The sequence below is a fragment of the Scyliorhinus torazame genome, chromosome 19 (genome assembly GCF_047496885.1).
Source record: "Scyliorhinus torazame isolate Kashiwa2021f chromosome 19, sScyTor2.1, whole genome shotgun sequence".
Lineage (NCBI taxonomy): Eukaryota > Metazoa > Chordata > Chondrichthyes > Carcharhiniformes > Scyliorhinidae > Scyliorhinus > Scyliorhinus torazame.
The window spans coordinates 99,345,063-99,360,588 of record NC_092725.1 but is presented as its reverse complement, the minus strand read 5'-3'; the positions used below and the strand labels follow the sequence as shown (position 1 = coordinate 99,360,588).

Below are 15,526 nucleotides of genomic sequence, written 5' to 3'. Positions count from 1 at the left end.
AAAATCAGGAATAGGTGGGAATTCAGTGCAGCGGGAGAAACAGCTGCAGCCTTCTTTTGTAAACCTTCAATATTTATATTGGAAGCTCGAGACAGTAAGCATTGATAGTTTTGTCCACTGCTTCGTACAAGTTACTGTGCAGAAAAATAAATTTACAAGTCAAAACCTACATATAAATAACTTAGACGAAGCTATGGCAGAGCCTGGTTATGTGTCTGGACTGCAGTATGTGGGAGTTTGTGGAGTGTGAGCCTGCCATTGATGAACCCGTCTCCAATCTCTCTGCCTCATGGTCATTGAGTTGGAGACATTCTGACACACGAGAGGGGGCTGCGTATCTGGGCAGTTCAGTTACTCCTCATAGAGAGATCGAGGGTCAGTTCAGGGTTGGTGTGGCTGATAGTGGGCAAAGGAAGTGAAACCCAGCTGAGATAGAGAACGAGGAACCATAGAGACTGATCCTATTCACTGGGTAGAGTGTAGTTGCTATCTGTGAGGATAAGGACACAGAGTGAAGGGCAGCAAGAATGCTGACTAGGGCAGCCTGGAGCAGGAGGATGGCCAAAGGAAGAGGAACCAAAGTGTAACGTGGTGGTTGTCGGGTGTTTAATCATCAATGTGGGCATGTATTGTGCAGTCGTTGGAATATTATAAATGGTGGATGTGATGAAGGGTCATTTTAGTCTTGGTTCTCAGCTTGTTGAGGTTGAAAAATGCCCCATTGAGTCAAAACTCAAATCATGACCCATTATATATAATCGCTTATTGTCATAAGTAGGCTTCAATGAAGTTACTGTGAAAAGCCTCTAGTCGCCACATTCTGTCGCCTGTTCGGGGAGGCCGGTACGGGAATTGAACCCACGCTGCAATACAAGCCAGCTGTTTAGCCCACTGTGCTAAACCAGCCCCTGCCCTTGTGGTAGTGAAGAGAGTTGGCAGTCACACAGCTTGATGACTGTCCAGAAACGAAAGGGCTCAGTCTCTAATCCATTACAAAGGGAGGTTGCTGTGATACCAACATCCAGGAGCTACAGGACAGTAATATATTTAGCTGGACATCCAATTCTCTGGGGGACTTGTCATGTGAGAGTAACTTTAAGAAATGGGTGCTTCAGAAATGTACCTTTAGGAAATGGGTGTTTATCAGTGATGTCAGAGTGTGGGTGGAGCTGGGCTGTCTGTCAGCTTTTTACTTTTGTTTTAGGCTGTTTGCTGCAGGGTGTGTTTTAGTTTCGTTTTCAGGGTTGGAGCTGAAGCCAGACAGAGCAGGTGTACTGATGTTCTCTCTGCCATGAAAAGACTATCTCTTGATCATTTGGTGAATTCAGAATTATAAATGTTCTCAGTAGTGAATGTAAACCTAATTTGCTTCTGTTAAAAGGTGTTTCTTTTGTATTGTGGATGTTGTTTAGGAAGTTATTAAGCATTCATTAGTGTTGTATTCTTTCGGGGTTGTATTTGAATTAATGGTTGCTAAGATGTTCACTGTATGTTTTAAAAAGGTTAACTTGAGTTTATAGAATAAACATTGTTTTGCTTTAAAAAATACTTTTCCATTTCTGCTGTACCACACCTGTAGAGTGGGCCGTGTGCGCCCCATACCACAATCTATTAAAAGTTGTGGGTCAGGTGAACTCCATGATACACTTTGGGGTTCTCTGAACCCTGGCCCATAACAGACTTTCCAAAGAGCTTCGCGGTTGATGGAGTCAAAGGCTTTGACAGATCAATAAAGGTCTTTGCATTGTTACAGACGCTCAGCTTGGATTTATTGACCAACAAAGATTGTGGTTCCCCTGGATGACTGGATACCACACTGGGTCTCCGGACGTAAGTCTCCATTGATGGGTAGGAGGTGGTTCAGGAGGATTCATGTGCAGGTCATCCTCATAGTGGATAGAAGAGGTTTGCCTCACTCACAAATTGATTTACCATCCTTCGTAAAACCTGAAACAATGATGGCATTGTGAAAGTCAGGAGCTAGTAATTCTTCTTCACAGATTTTTTATGAATAGATCTGAAAGTTTGAGCAAGAGTTAATGACCACTGACTTTATAGATCTCTGCAGAAATGTTGTCCGGGTTGTACAACTTGTTGTTCTTCATCAGTTGGAACTCAACAAGTGTTGGCTTCAATGTCTTCAACTCCGCAAAGGAAAAGATTGGTCTCACATTCAACATCAACAAAACCAAAATCCTCCACCAGCCCTCCCCAGCCATGCACCTACATCTCTAGCTATTGTTATTGATGGGGCGACTTTTGAAGCCACTGAACCCGTCATCATATCTCGGCAGCTACCTTCCTCGAAAGGTCATCATCAAATTGGGGAATCAGCTGTGCCAGCCTAGCCTTCCAAACATTGCACAGTCAGACCTTCAACAACAGAGGTCTCTACAAGAGGAGAAAGACTTTAGTCTACAACGGCGTTGTTGTCACCATCCTTCTATGTGCCAGTGAGATTTGGGGTCACCTACCAAAGGGGGAGATTTGTTAGTGCTCTTTGGGGGGGTTTAAACTAATGCAGCAGGGGCATGGGAACCTGGATTGTAGTTTTAGGGTAAGGGAGAATGAGAGTATAGAGGTCAGGAGCACAGATTTGACGTCGCAGGAGGGGGCCAGCGTTCAGGTAGGTGGTTTGAAGTGTGTCTACTTCAATGCCAGGAGTATACGAAACAAGGTAGGGGAACTGGCAGCGTGGGTTGGTACCTGGGACTTCGATGTTGTGGCCATTTCGGAGACATGGATAGAGCAGGGACAGGAATGGATGTTGCAGGTTCCGGGGTTTAGGTGTTTTAGTAAGCTCAGAGAAGGAGGCAAAAGAGGGGGAGGTGTGGCGCTGCTAGTCAAGAGCAGTATTACGGTGGCGGAGAGGATGCTAGATGGGGACTCTTCTTCCGAGGTAGTATTGGCTGAAGTTAGAAACAGGAAAGGAGAGGTCACCCTGTTGGGAGTTTGTTATAGGCCTCCTAATAGTTCTAGGGATGTAGAGGAAAGGATGGCGAAGATGATTCTGGATATGAGCGAAAGTAACAGGGTAGTTATTATGGGAGACTTTAACTTTCCAAATATTGACTGGAAAAGATATAGTTCGAGTACAATAGATGGGTCGTTTTTTGTACAGTGTGTGCAGGAGGGTTTCCTGAAACAATATGTTGACAGGCCAACAAGAGGCGAGGCCACGTTGGATTTGGTTTTGGGTAATGAACCAGGCCAGGTGTTGGATTTGGAGGTAGGAGAGCACTTTGGGGACAGTGACCACAATTCGGTGACGTTTACGTTAATGATGGAAAGGGATAAGTATACACCGCAGGGCAAGAGTTATAGCTGGGGGAAGGGCAATTATGATGCCATTAGACGTGACTTGGGGGGATAAGGTGGAGAAGTAGGCTGCAAGTGTTGGGCACACTGGATAAGTGGGGCTTGTTCAAGGATCAGCTACTGCGTGTTCTTGATAAGTATGTACCGGTCAGACAGGGAGGAAGGCGTCGAGCGAGGGAACCGTGGTTTACCAGGGAAGTGGAATCTCTTGTTAAGAGGAAGAAGGAGGCCTATGTGAAGATGAAGTGTGAAGTTTCGGTTGGGGCGATGGATAGTTACAAGGTAGCGAGGAAGGATCTAAAGAGAGAGCTAAGACGAGCAAGGAGGGGACATGAGAAGTATTTGGCAGGAAGGATCAAGGAAAACCCAAAAGCTTTCTATAGGTATGTCAGGAATAAGCGAATGACTAGGGAAAGAGTAGGACCAGTCAAGGACAGGGATGGGAAATTGTGTGTGGAGTCTGAAGAGATAGGCGAGATACTAAATGAATATTTTTCGTCAGTATTCACTCAGGAAAAAGATAATGTTGTGGAGGAGAATGCTGAGTCCCAGGCTAATAGAATAGATGGCATTGAGGTACGTAGGGAAGAGGTGTTGGCAATTCTGGACAGGCTGAAAATAGATAAGTCCCCGGGACCTGATGGGATTTATCCTAGGATTCTATGGGAGGCCAGGGAAGAGATTGCTGGACCTTTGGCTTTGATTTTTATGTCATCATTGGCTACAGGAATAGTGCCAGAGGACTGGAGGACAGCAAATGTGGTCCCTTTGTTCAAAAAGGGGAGCAGAGACAACCCCGGCAACTATAGACCGGTGAGCCTCACGTCTGTAGTGGGTAAAGTCTTGGAGGGGATTATAAGGGACAAGATTTATAATCATCTAGATAGGAATGATATGATCAGGGATAGTCAGCATGGCTTTGTGAAGGGTAGGTCATGCCTCACAAACCTTATTGAGTTCTTTGAGAAGGTGACTGAACAGGTAGACGAGGGTAGAGCAGTTGATGTGGTGTATATGGATTTCAGCAAAGCGTTTGATAAGGTTCCCCACGGTAGGCTATTGCAAAAAATACGGAGGCTGGGGATTGAGGGTGATTTAGAGATGTGGATCAGAAATTGGCTAGCTGAAAGAAGACAGAGGGTGGTGGTTGATGGGAAATGTTCAGAATGGAGTACAGTCACAAGTGGAGTACCACAAGGATCTGTTCTGGGGCCGTTGCTGTTTGTCATTTTTATCAATGACCTAGAGGAAGGCACAGAAGGGTGGGTGAGTAAATTTGCAGATGATACTAAAGTCGGTGGTGTTGTCGATAGTGTGGAAGGATGTAGCAGGTTACAGAGGGATATAGATAAGCTGCAGAGCTGGGCTGAGAGGTGGCAAATGGAGTTTAATGTAGAGAAGTGTGAGGTGATTCACTTTGGAAGGAATAACAGGAATGCGGAATATTTGGCTAATGGTAAAGTTCTTGAAAGTGTGGCTGAGCAGAGGGATCTAGGTGTCCATGTACATAGATCCCTGAAAGTTGCCACCCAGGTTGATAGGGTTGTGAAGAAGGCCTATGGAGTGTTGGCCTTTATTGGTAGAGGGATTGAGTTCCGGAGTCGAGAGGTCATGTTGCAGCTGTACAGAACTCTGGTCCGGCCGCATTTGGAGTATTGCGTACAGTTCTGGTCACCGCATTATAGGAAGGACGTGGAGGCTTTGGAGCGGGTGCAGAGGAGATTTACCAGGATGTTGCCTGGTATGGAGGGAAAATCTTATGAGGAAAGGCTGACGGACTTGAGGTTGTTTTCGTTGGAGAGAAGAAGGCTAAGAGGAGACTTAATAGAGGCATACAAAATGATCAGGGGGTTGGATAGGGTGGACAGTGAGAGCCTTCTCCCGCGGATGGATATGGCTGGCACGAGGGGACATAACTTTAAACTGAGGGGTAATAGATATAGGACAGAGGTCAGAGGTAGGTTCTTTACGCAAAGAGTAGTGAGGCCGTGGAATGCCCTACCTGCTACAGTAGTGAACTCGCCAACATTGAGGGCATTTAAAAGTTTATTGGATAAACATATGGATGATAATGGCATAGTGTAGGTTAGATGGCTTTTGTTTCGGTGCAACATCGTGGGCCGAAGGGCCTGTACTGCGCTGTATTGTTCTATGTTCTATGTTCTATGTTCTATGAACCGCTGGGTGCTGGAGAATTTCCACCAGTGGCATCACCGCAGGATACTCAAAATCAAGTGGGGCGATAGGTGAAGAAATTCCTCCAATGCCAATTCCTCTATAAGTGTATTCTGAAAGCCTCATTGAAAAAGAGGTAAATTGACTTCGGTGCATGGCAGGAGCTCGTCGCAAGTCACGCTATGTGGCTGTGTCTCATCAAATGAGCTGCAACACAATCGTAAACTGACCGCATGAACTTTGCTGTGGAAAGTGACAGAAGTGGGATGAGAGAGAGCAAAAACCCTGTTTAAGAACCTTCCTTCTTGAGGGCAACTCTTTTCCTCTCTGCTTAATGACCTGTAGGTTGACCTGCCGAGCCACCTGCGGACACATCATGAAGCCTGGAAGATGTGATCCTTGTTTCGAGGGACTGACAATGGAGAATAACAATTATAATATGATTGAATTCACTGTAGCATTGGAAAGTGAGAAACAGGAAACAGCTATGAAGATTCCAGATTTAGTTAAGGCAGAGACAAGGACTGTTCACAGTAAACGGGGAAAATCTGTTCATGCGTAAGACAACAGAAGATCAGTGGGAGGCATTAAAAATAGTTCAATGGAATACACAATTGGTCAATGTATCTGAAGGGCAAGGGTTCTACTTGCCAAAAAGTTAGTTCTGGATGGACTTAAGAGGTAAGAAGCACCAGAAAACTAAAAGAGAAACCATACAAAATGCAAAGAAAAGCAGTTCCACGTGAATAGGAAAGATACAAAGATAGAGCAGCAAAGGTTGGTTGATAGTAAGGGCTACAAAAAGGAAGAATGAAAATAATCTCGCAAGGGATAGCAAAATAAACATAAAACGTGTTCATAATTACATTAGGAAGCAATAGTGTTAAGGAGCAATGTGGGCTCCTTGTAAACTGATCACAGTGATGTTACTATTGGGGAACACGGTGAGCAATAGATTTGTAAGCATATTTACACCAGAGGAAGTGGTCAGCATGCCAGACATCCAAGATACCTATTATTGAATGAGCGTTAGGGACTCAATAAAATAGATCTCATCAAGATAACAAAATCAGATAAATTGATTTTGCTAAGGAACAGTAAAACCCCAGGATCAGATGGGTTCCATCCCAGGGTTTTAAATGAAGTAGGTGATAACGTGATGGAGGCCTTGTGGTCCAGTGGATCCTGTCCCTGTCTCTGGGTACAAGTTCCACTCCAGGACTTGGTGGTCATGGAAGATGATGGGGCCAAACAGTTTAAGTATCAACCTCCTGCAGTGGTCCCCAGCATCACAGATGTCAGTCTTCAGCCAATTTGATTCACTTTGTGTGATGTCAAGAAACGGTTGAAGGCACTGGATACTGCAAAGGCTATGGGCCCTGACAATATTCCGGCAACAGTTGAAGACTTGTGCTCCAGAACTTGCCGCACCCCTACTCAAGCTGTTCCATTACACCTACAGTACTGGCATCTACCAGGCAATGTGGAAAATTGCCCAGGTATGTTCTGTACACAGAACAAATCCAACCTGGCCAATTACTGGATAAAAGCAAATTACTGCGGATGCTGGAACCTGAAACCAAAGAGAAAATGCTGGAAAATCTCAGCAGGTCTGGCAGCATCTCTGGGGAGAGAAAAGAGCTAACGTTTCGAGTCCGATGACTCTTTGTCAAAGCTAACAGACAGGGAAAGTGGGAAATATTTATACTGTGGAGTGAGAATGAAAGACGAGTCAAAGCCACAGAAACCCAGAGAAACCGGGTGCTAACGGCCACAGAAACCTAGGGGAAAGAGTGCTAATGGCAGTCCCCAGAGAGAACAAAAGATGTGAAAGGTCAAACAGCAGAGAAACTAACATCAGAGGATGAACTGTAGATGGGGGAGGGGAAGGGGGAAGTAAACAGCAGAAAGGTTAAGGAAAGGTGGATAGAATTGGGCGGGGGGGAATTAAATATATATTAAGAAAGAAAAAAATGGTAAAAGACAGTTAAAATGAAATGGGATGAAAACAAATGGGTCGAGGTGGGGTAGAGCTGATCATCTGAAGTTGTTGAATTCGATGTTCAGGCCGGAAGGCTGTAGCGTGCCTAACCGGAAGATGAGATGTTGTTCCTCCAGTTTGCGTTGAGCTTCACTGAAACATTGCAGCAGGCCAAGTACAGGCATGTGGGCATGGGAGCAGGGCCTTGTGTTAAAATGGCAAGCAACAGGAAGGTCAGGGTCCTGAATGCGCATGGACCAAAGATGCTCAGCAAAGCGATCACCCAGTCTGCGTTTGGTCTCTCCGATAAAGAGGAGACCACATTGGGAACAGCGAATGCAATGGACCAAATTGGAAGAGATGCAAGTGAAACGCTGCTTAATCTGGAATGAGTGTTTTGGGCCTGGGATGTTAAGCATGGAAGAGGTAAAGGGGCAGGTGTTACACCTTCTGCGATTGCATGGGAAGGTGCCATGGGTGATGGGAGAGGTACTGGGTATGGTGGATGAGTGGACTAGATTATCTCGGAGGGAACGGTGTCTGCGGAATGCTGACAGAGGGAGTGAAGGGAAGATGTGTTTGGTGGTGGCATCATGCTGGAGTTGGCGAAATGGCGGAGGATTATGCTTTGCATACGGAGACTGGTGGGATGAAATGTGAGAATGAGGGGGACTCTATCCTTGTTCTGGAAGGGAGTGGAGGGGGCGAGGGTAGTGGCGTGGGAGATGGACCGCATTCTGTTGAGGGTCCTGTCCACAACTGTAGGTGGGAAATCACGGTTGAGGAAGAAGGAACACATTTTTGAAGCACCATTTTTGAAGCACCATTTTGGAAAGTGGCATCATCGGAACAAATGCGATGGAGGCGAAGGAGTTGAGAGAAAGGGATGGAGTCCTTACAGGGTGAAGGGTGCGAAGAGCTGTAGTCCTGATAGTTGTGGGAGTTAGTGGGCTTGTAGTGGATATTAGTGGATGGTCTATTGCCGGAAATGGAGACAGAAAGATCAGAGAAGGGAAGTGTCTGAGATGGACCAGGTGAAAGTGATGAAGGGGTGGAAACTGGAAGCGAAGTTGATGAATTGTTCCAGGTCCGGGTGAGAGCATGGCGCGGCACCAAAATAGTCATCAATGTATCGGTAAAGGAGTTGTGGGAGGGGGCCCGGATAGGCCTGGATCAAGGAATGTTCCACATACCCCATAAAAAGGCAATTAGCTAGGACCCATGCAGGTACCCATTGCTACACCTTTGATTTGGAGAAATTAGATGAGTTAAAGAAGTTGTTGAGAGATAGAACGAGTTCGGCCAGGCGGAGGAGAGTGGTGGTGGATGGGAATTGGCCGGGCCTCTTTTCGAGAAAGATGTAAAGAGCTCTCAGGCCATCCTGGTGTGGGATGGAGGTGTAGAGGGATTGCACACCCATGGTGAATAGAATGCGGTTAGGGCCCGCGGACTGGAAGCTGTCAATGTGACGCAGGGCATCAGAGGAATCCCGGATGTAGGTGGGGAGGGAATGGACCAGAGGAGTGAGGATGGAGTCAAGATAAGAGGAAATATGTTTGGTGGGGCAGGAGCATGCTGACACAATTGGCCTGCCGGGACAGTCCTTTTTGTGGATTTTGGAAAGTAGGTAAAAGCGGGCTGTCCGGGGTTGGGAGACTATGAGGTTGGAAGCCATAGGGGAAAGGCATCCAGAGGAAATGAGGTCACTAACGGTGTTGGAGATAATGGCTTGATGTTCAGTGGTCTGATCATGGTCTAGGGGAGGTAAGAGGAAGTATCTAAAAGTTGACGCTCAGCCTCTGCGAGGTAGAGGTCAGTGCGCCAGGCGACAACAGCACCCCCTTTGTTGGCAGGTTTGATGACAAAGTCGGGGTTAGACCTGACGGAGTGAAGAGCAGAATGTTCGGAAGGAGAGAGGTTGGAATGGGTGAGGGGGGGCAGAATAATTAAGACGGCCAATGTCCCGTCGACAGTTCTCAATGAAAAGATCAAGGGCCGGTAATTGTCCCGGCGGGGGATCCACTTGGAGGCAGAATGTTGGAGGCACATGAAAGGATCAGTGGAACGGGGGGAGGCTTCTTGCCCAAAGAAGTGGGCACGGAGACAAAGGCGACGAAAGAAGAGTTCAACATCATGTCGAGCACGGAATTCATTGAGGTGGGGACGTAAGGGTACAAAGCTGAGTCCTTTGCTGAGAACAGCACGCTCAGCCTCAGAGAGGGGAAGGTCGGAGGGTATGGTGAACACGCGGCAAGGGCTGGGGCTGGGAGAAATGGGGCACGAGGGATTGGGACTGGTGGAGGGCCTGGGATGGGCAGTGGTGTTGATACTGGGAGAAATGAACCCATTTGTTTTCATCCCATTTCATTTTAACTGTATTTTACCATTTCTTTCTTTCTTAATATATATTTAATTTCCCTCCCCCCAATCTTATCCACGTTTCCTTAACCTTTCTCCTCTTTGCTTCCCCCTTCCCCTCCCCCCACATCTACAGTTCATCCTCTGATGTTAGTTTCTCTGCTGTTTGACCTTTCACATCTTTTGTTCTCTCTGGGGGCTGCCATTAGCACTCTTTCCCCTTAGATTCTGTGGTCATTAGCACCCGGTTTCTGTGGCTATGACTCATCTTTCATTCTCACTCCACAGTATAAATATTTCCCACTTTCTCTGTCTATTAGCTTTGACAAAGAGTCATCGGACTTGAAACGTTAGCTCTTTTCTCTCCCTACACATGCTGCCAGACCTGCTGAGATTTTCCAGCATTTTCTCTTCTGGCCAATTACTGTCCCATCACTCTACTCTCGATCATCAGTTAAGTGATGGGAGGGGTCATCAGCAGCGCTATCAAGTGGCACTTACTCTGCCATTCTCTCCCTAACAGCACTGTGGGTGTATCTACACCTTAGGGACTGTGGCGGTTCAAGAAGGCAGCTCACTCCCACCTTCTGGAGAGCAACTAGGGATGGGCAATAAATGCTGGCCTAACCAGTGATGCCCACATCCCATACAAATGAACAGAAAATGTAAATAACCTGCTCACAGATTCTCAGTTTGGGTCCCACCAGGGTCACTCAGCTCCTGACCTCATTACGGCCTAGTTCAAACATGGACAAAAGAGCTGGATTCCAGAGGTGAGGTGAGAGTGACTGCCCTTGACATATTCTTGAAAACAAATCAATTATTTACATTTCTTTCCTGAAGATACTCGTTCTGCAGAAAGTTAGTTTCCAGCGGTGCTTCGAGCTCTTTTTTTCCAGGCCTACATCTCTCACCCAAAACCAAATGACAGTTTACTGCGATATGTTTCCACAAGTACCCCGGTCAGCAACTCGTAGACGGAGGAACTCCCATATACACGATTTAGCAGATAATTCCTGTGGGGGTCACCCCCACCTTACAATTGGTCCATTGTTACAAAGCTGATTCTTGTTTGCCCCATTCGGAACTTGGGCGACGGGTGTGGGTTTGGGAATTCGATCTATCCCAGTCAGGAGGAAAATGCATCCGTTCAAGTCCAGTTCATAGGAAGCACGGAGTCAATGCTCACACAAAGAGACCGACTTCAGGGTTAACATTCTGAATCGGATACATCTTTAATGTCTGCCACTATTACCATTGTCAATGAACCTTGAATTTGTGTTACTATGTTGGTTGAATTTCTGTTGCTCCTAACCTTGTTAAGCAGATGTTTAAAGTTGTGCTGCGTGTGTATAAGGGCATTGATGTATATTTAAAATGTGGAGCAGCTCTCTGCTCACTTTCTGAGATCAGTCTCTCTCTCAGTGGGACTGACTTTGCGATTAATGGTGATCCTCCTTCCTTCCCAATCAGCCCACAATCCAGGTGTGTTTCCAAAAATTCCCTAAACACCAAGAGTCTATGATCAAAGATCTTGCACACTGATCTGTTCAGAGACTTTTATTACAAGTTATTCAGATCTCCAAATAACAACAAATAATAGAAAATATATTTTAATTTACAATATTTACATTTAATAATACAGAAGCGGCAACAATTAATGTGACGTTTTTAAAAGTAACTATGGATAGTCTATAACGAACGTGGAGATAGACCTGGGTCGCCAGAGTCGGCCATTTTGTAAAAGTGGGTCGCCAGGAAAAAAATTTGAACAACACTGACCTAAAAGATGCATTGCAGAAACTCACCAAAGTTCCTTCGACAGCATCTTCCAAACCCATGACCATGACCACGACCATCTAGAAGGACAAGCACAGCAGATACTTGGGAACACCACCATCTGGATTTTCCCCTCCAAGCCATTCACCAGCCTGACTTGGAAACATATCGCATTTCCTTCACTGCCGCTGGGTGAAAATCCTGGAACTCCCTCCCTAGCAGCTCTGTGGGTGTACCTACATCTCAGGGACTGCGGTGGTTCATGAATGTAGCTCACCATCACCTTCTTGAGGGTCACTAGGAATGGGCAATAAATGCTGGTCGGCCAAGCATAGCCTACATCCCGTAAAACAAATAAATAAACTTTGTTCCAGCACACACAAGGCCATCAGACCCAGGTCAGTGTAATGTTTACAAAAAAATTGTTGTAGCCTTTACCATTGTTTTCGATAGCTTCAGTCTATAACTTCTAAGTAAAGGTTCATGTTACTACTGCAACATGGATTACCTGACTGAAATGTAACACATCACCATTCGGTGATAACTTTGTAGATGCCAAAAGTAAGCTCATCCGAAGCTCTCTCAATTCAGGGACAGTTCCTGTAGATTGGACAATTGTGCATGTCACTTGACTATTCAAGAAAGGTGAGAGAGAGAAACCAAGAGTTATGGACCAGTTGGTCGAACATCTGTTGTTGGGAAATTCCTCGAGTCTATATTTAAAGATTGGGTGACCGAACATCTCATAACATTTGGAGCTGATCAGAAAGAGGCAGCGGGGTAGGTCATTCCAGATGAATTTGATTGAATTTCCTGGAGAAACAATTAGAGTAGTGAACAGTCTTTAGAAATTATTTATCTAGACTTGCAGAAGACATTTAATAAGTCCCTGAGTAGTATCTTGGCTATACTAGAGTAACGATATTGTGACTCTTTTAAAAAAAAAAATGAAAGCTACACTTTAAAAGGCCGAAACGCAAGATGGCTTCTGAAGATGGATTACAAAACATTGGACTGGATTCTCCGTTTGGGAGACTCAGTCCCCATGTCGGCGTGAAAACGTTGGTGTTTTACGCTCTAGCTGCCGATATGGCACAGGGCATTTCTGGGTCCATGGCCGCGCATGCTTCATGGCGGACTCAGCAAAAATAGTACACCCCGGACAGCAAAAATAGTACACCCCTTCGGCCGCTCACGTGCCCCGGACCGCCCTCCCCACAGTGCCCCCAGCCCCGAATGAAGGCCCCCTGCCCGCGGATCGACCCTCTCCCGACTGTAGCGATGCTGGACTGAGTCTGCAGCTGCCACGCTAAGTTCACGATGGGCGAGACCACCCGTGTCCCATGCCCTTTGGAACTCTGCCGGTCGGGGTCGTAGCATTGTGGGGCGGGCCTCAGGCAATGGCTTGAGGCCGTGAATACGTGGCGCGGCGTACTCCTAGAGTACGCTGCTTTTCAGGGTGTAGCTCATTGCGAAAGCGCCGCCGCCCCCGGTTTTAGCGTCATCGGAGATTCTCGCGATTTCGGCGTCGGGGAGCGGAGAATCCAGCCCATGATCTGTTCTCTAGAGAGAACATCGAAGACCCTCTTTCTGATATTGATTTAATATCTGCCAGAGTAGCAGAAACCCCACCAACGCCTTCTTTGTAAAAGAATAATTGTGATTTTGCCCTCTCAAACACAAAACGCAACTGAACTCGTAGTCAAAAGAAAGAACCCAAATGCTTAATGGGATTACCACATTATCTTATTCGGACCATGACTCCGCACTGATGTGAGGTCACTTGATACAGCAGCCATCTTTGCTCCCAGCCTACAGATAATAGCAGAAAATTCAAACTGCTTTTGAGACAAGGCTAACTTCTGTCAGAAAGAGTGTGAGTCCTGAAAAGTACTGTCCGCTGTTGTAGTCAATGGCAGCCAAGTACATACCTGCAATACCTTGCAAGAGAAACAGCGACTCTCTCCTCTAACCTGCTCTCCCACCAAGTTCTCAGCCTCTGGCAGATCTACTACAATAGCCTTTGTAGCCCTGTAAGAATCCCTGCTTTTCAAGGTCTTCTCTTCCATCCAAAACATCAACCCAACCAAGAAACACCTGTCCCACAATGAGTGACTGAATTAAATTCCATTTTTATAATTACTGTTTTACCTTCAGCTGTATGTAGTTTTCTGCTTGTGTGAGAGTGTGGGTAAATCGTGTGAATGAGACATCAGGCTTTCATTTAACCCCCGGGCAAGCGTGTGCGAGAAATAAAGTAGCTTCCTTCAGTTTTTAATACATAAAAGCTAGTTGCTGAGTTACTTAAGTTAACTCAATTACCCTGAGAGTGAAGAAATGCAGACATGCACACACAATATATTTGATGACGGGAAATAAAAGGTAATGGGTGTTGGTCAGGTCAGGCCGCTTGAATGTCAGGTCCGGCCGGGCCATGAGTTTGGGTCAAGCCGGAGCGGTGGGAGGGGGAATGGTGTGGTGGGTCCCCTTGGACGTCATGTGTGTGGAATGTCCCGTGCGAGGTTGCGTCGGGAGTTATTCTGAAGTTAGAAGTTTTGTTCCCCGGCTAACACTTTCAGATGAACTATCAGGGTAAAACTGGCAGAACCACCAGAAGTTAGCAATTTAAATCACTTCTGTAGGATTGTTCCCAGTCCAGCGCAGTTGTCCAGAAGAAGTAAGCTCCTCTGGGCAATTGCCGGGTAAACGTTTATGTGGGAACCTCCGAGAGGAATTCCCAGTGCATCATGGGGTACCCTTGAATGTGATGCTGGGGAACCCGGAAATTACGGATTGGCAGATTGAATGAATGGGCAAAATTGTGGCAAATGGATTTCAATATGGGTACATATGAGGGCATACACTTTGGACCTCAAAAGGGTAGAACTGGGAACTTTCTAAATGGTGAAAAGCTTGAAACAATGGAGGTCCAAAGAGACTTGGGAACACAGATCATTAAAATGTCATGAACAAGTGCAGAAAATAATCATAAAAGTTAATGGAATGCTGGCCTATATAAATCCCGAGGGGTAGAATACGAGGAGATAGAAGTCATACTTCAGCTACACAAATCCCTGGTTAACCTGGAGTTATTAAGTGCAGTTCTGGGCACTGCATCTTAGGAAGGATATATTATCCTTAGAGAGAGGGTGGTGCAGGTTTACGAGAATGTGACCTGGACTCCCAAGGGCATAGCCTAAAGATTTGAGCCAGATATTTCAGGAGTGAAATTAGGAAATACTTCCTCACATAAAGGGTGGTAGATGTTTGGAACTCTCTTTATATTAGATCAATTGTTATTTTAAAAATTTGATGCTGATAGATTTTTGTTAGCTAAAGGTTTTAAGGGATATGAGCTAGGCAGGTATATATGGATAAAAACAAATTACTGCGGATGCTGGAATCTGAAACCAAAGAGACCGAAGTGCTCAGCCAAGTGATCACCCAGTCTGCGTTTGGTCTCTCCGATATAGAGGAGACCACATTGAGAGCAGCGAATGCAATAGACCAAATTGAAAGAGGTGCAAGTGAAATGCTGCTTAACCTGCAATGAGTGTTTGGGGCCCGGGATGTTAATATGGAGGTATATATGGAGTTGGGTCACAGATCAGTCATGATCACATTGAATGGTTGACTAGTCTCCTGTGCTAAAGGATCTCATTTCCCATGTTCCAATTGACCACTGTGATTGGTGGTGATAGAGGGAATGTGTAAAGTATCTAGGTTTAGAACGAGGATTGTTGAAGCTGAATGTCTTCACGACAGGGTCAGTGAGAGCTGCAGTTACTGTGTAACCAGGGTGAAAGTGACTGCCTTTTACCTGTCCTTCAGCACCCCGTGCATAAACACACATGTCCTTTCACAATGCTAATTTGAATTTTGTTCCCTGTTTTTACAGTGTTTGTATTTCTTGCC

General features: G+C 45.8%; 1 protein-coding gene across 3 annotated transcripts in view; it reads left to right on the top strand.

Moving 5' to 3' along the window:
- Positions 1-15,526, top strand: part of tspan9a (tetraspanin 9a) — a 286,143-nt gene that overhangs the window by 1,353 nt on the left and 269,264 nt on the right. The window lies entirely within an intron of this gene.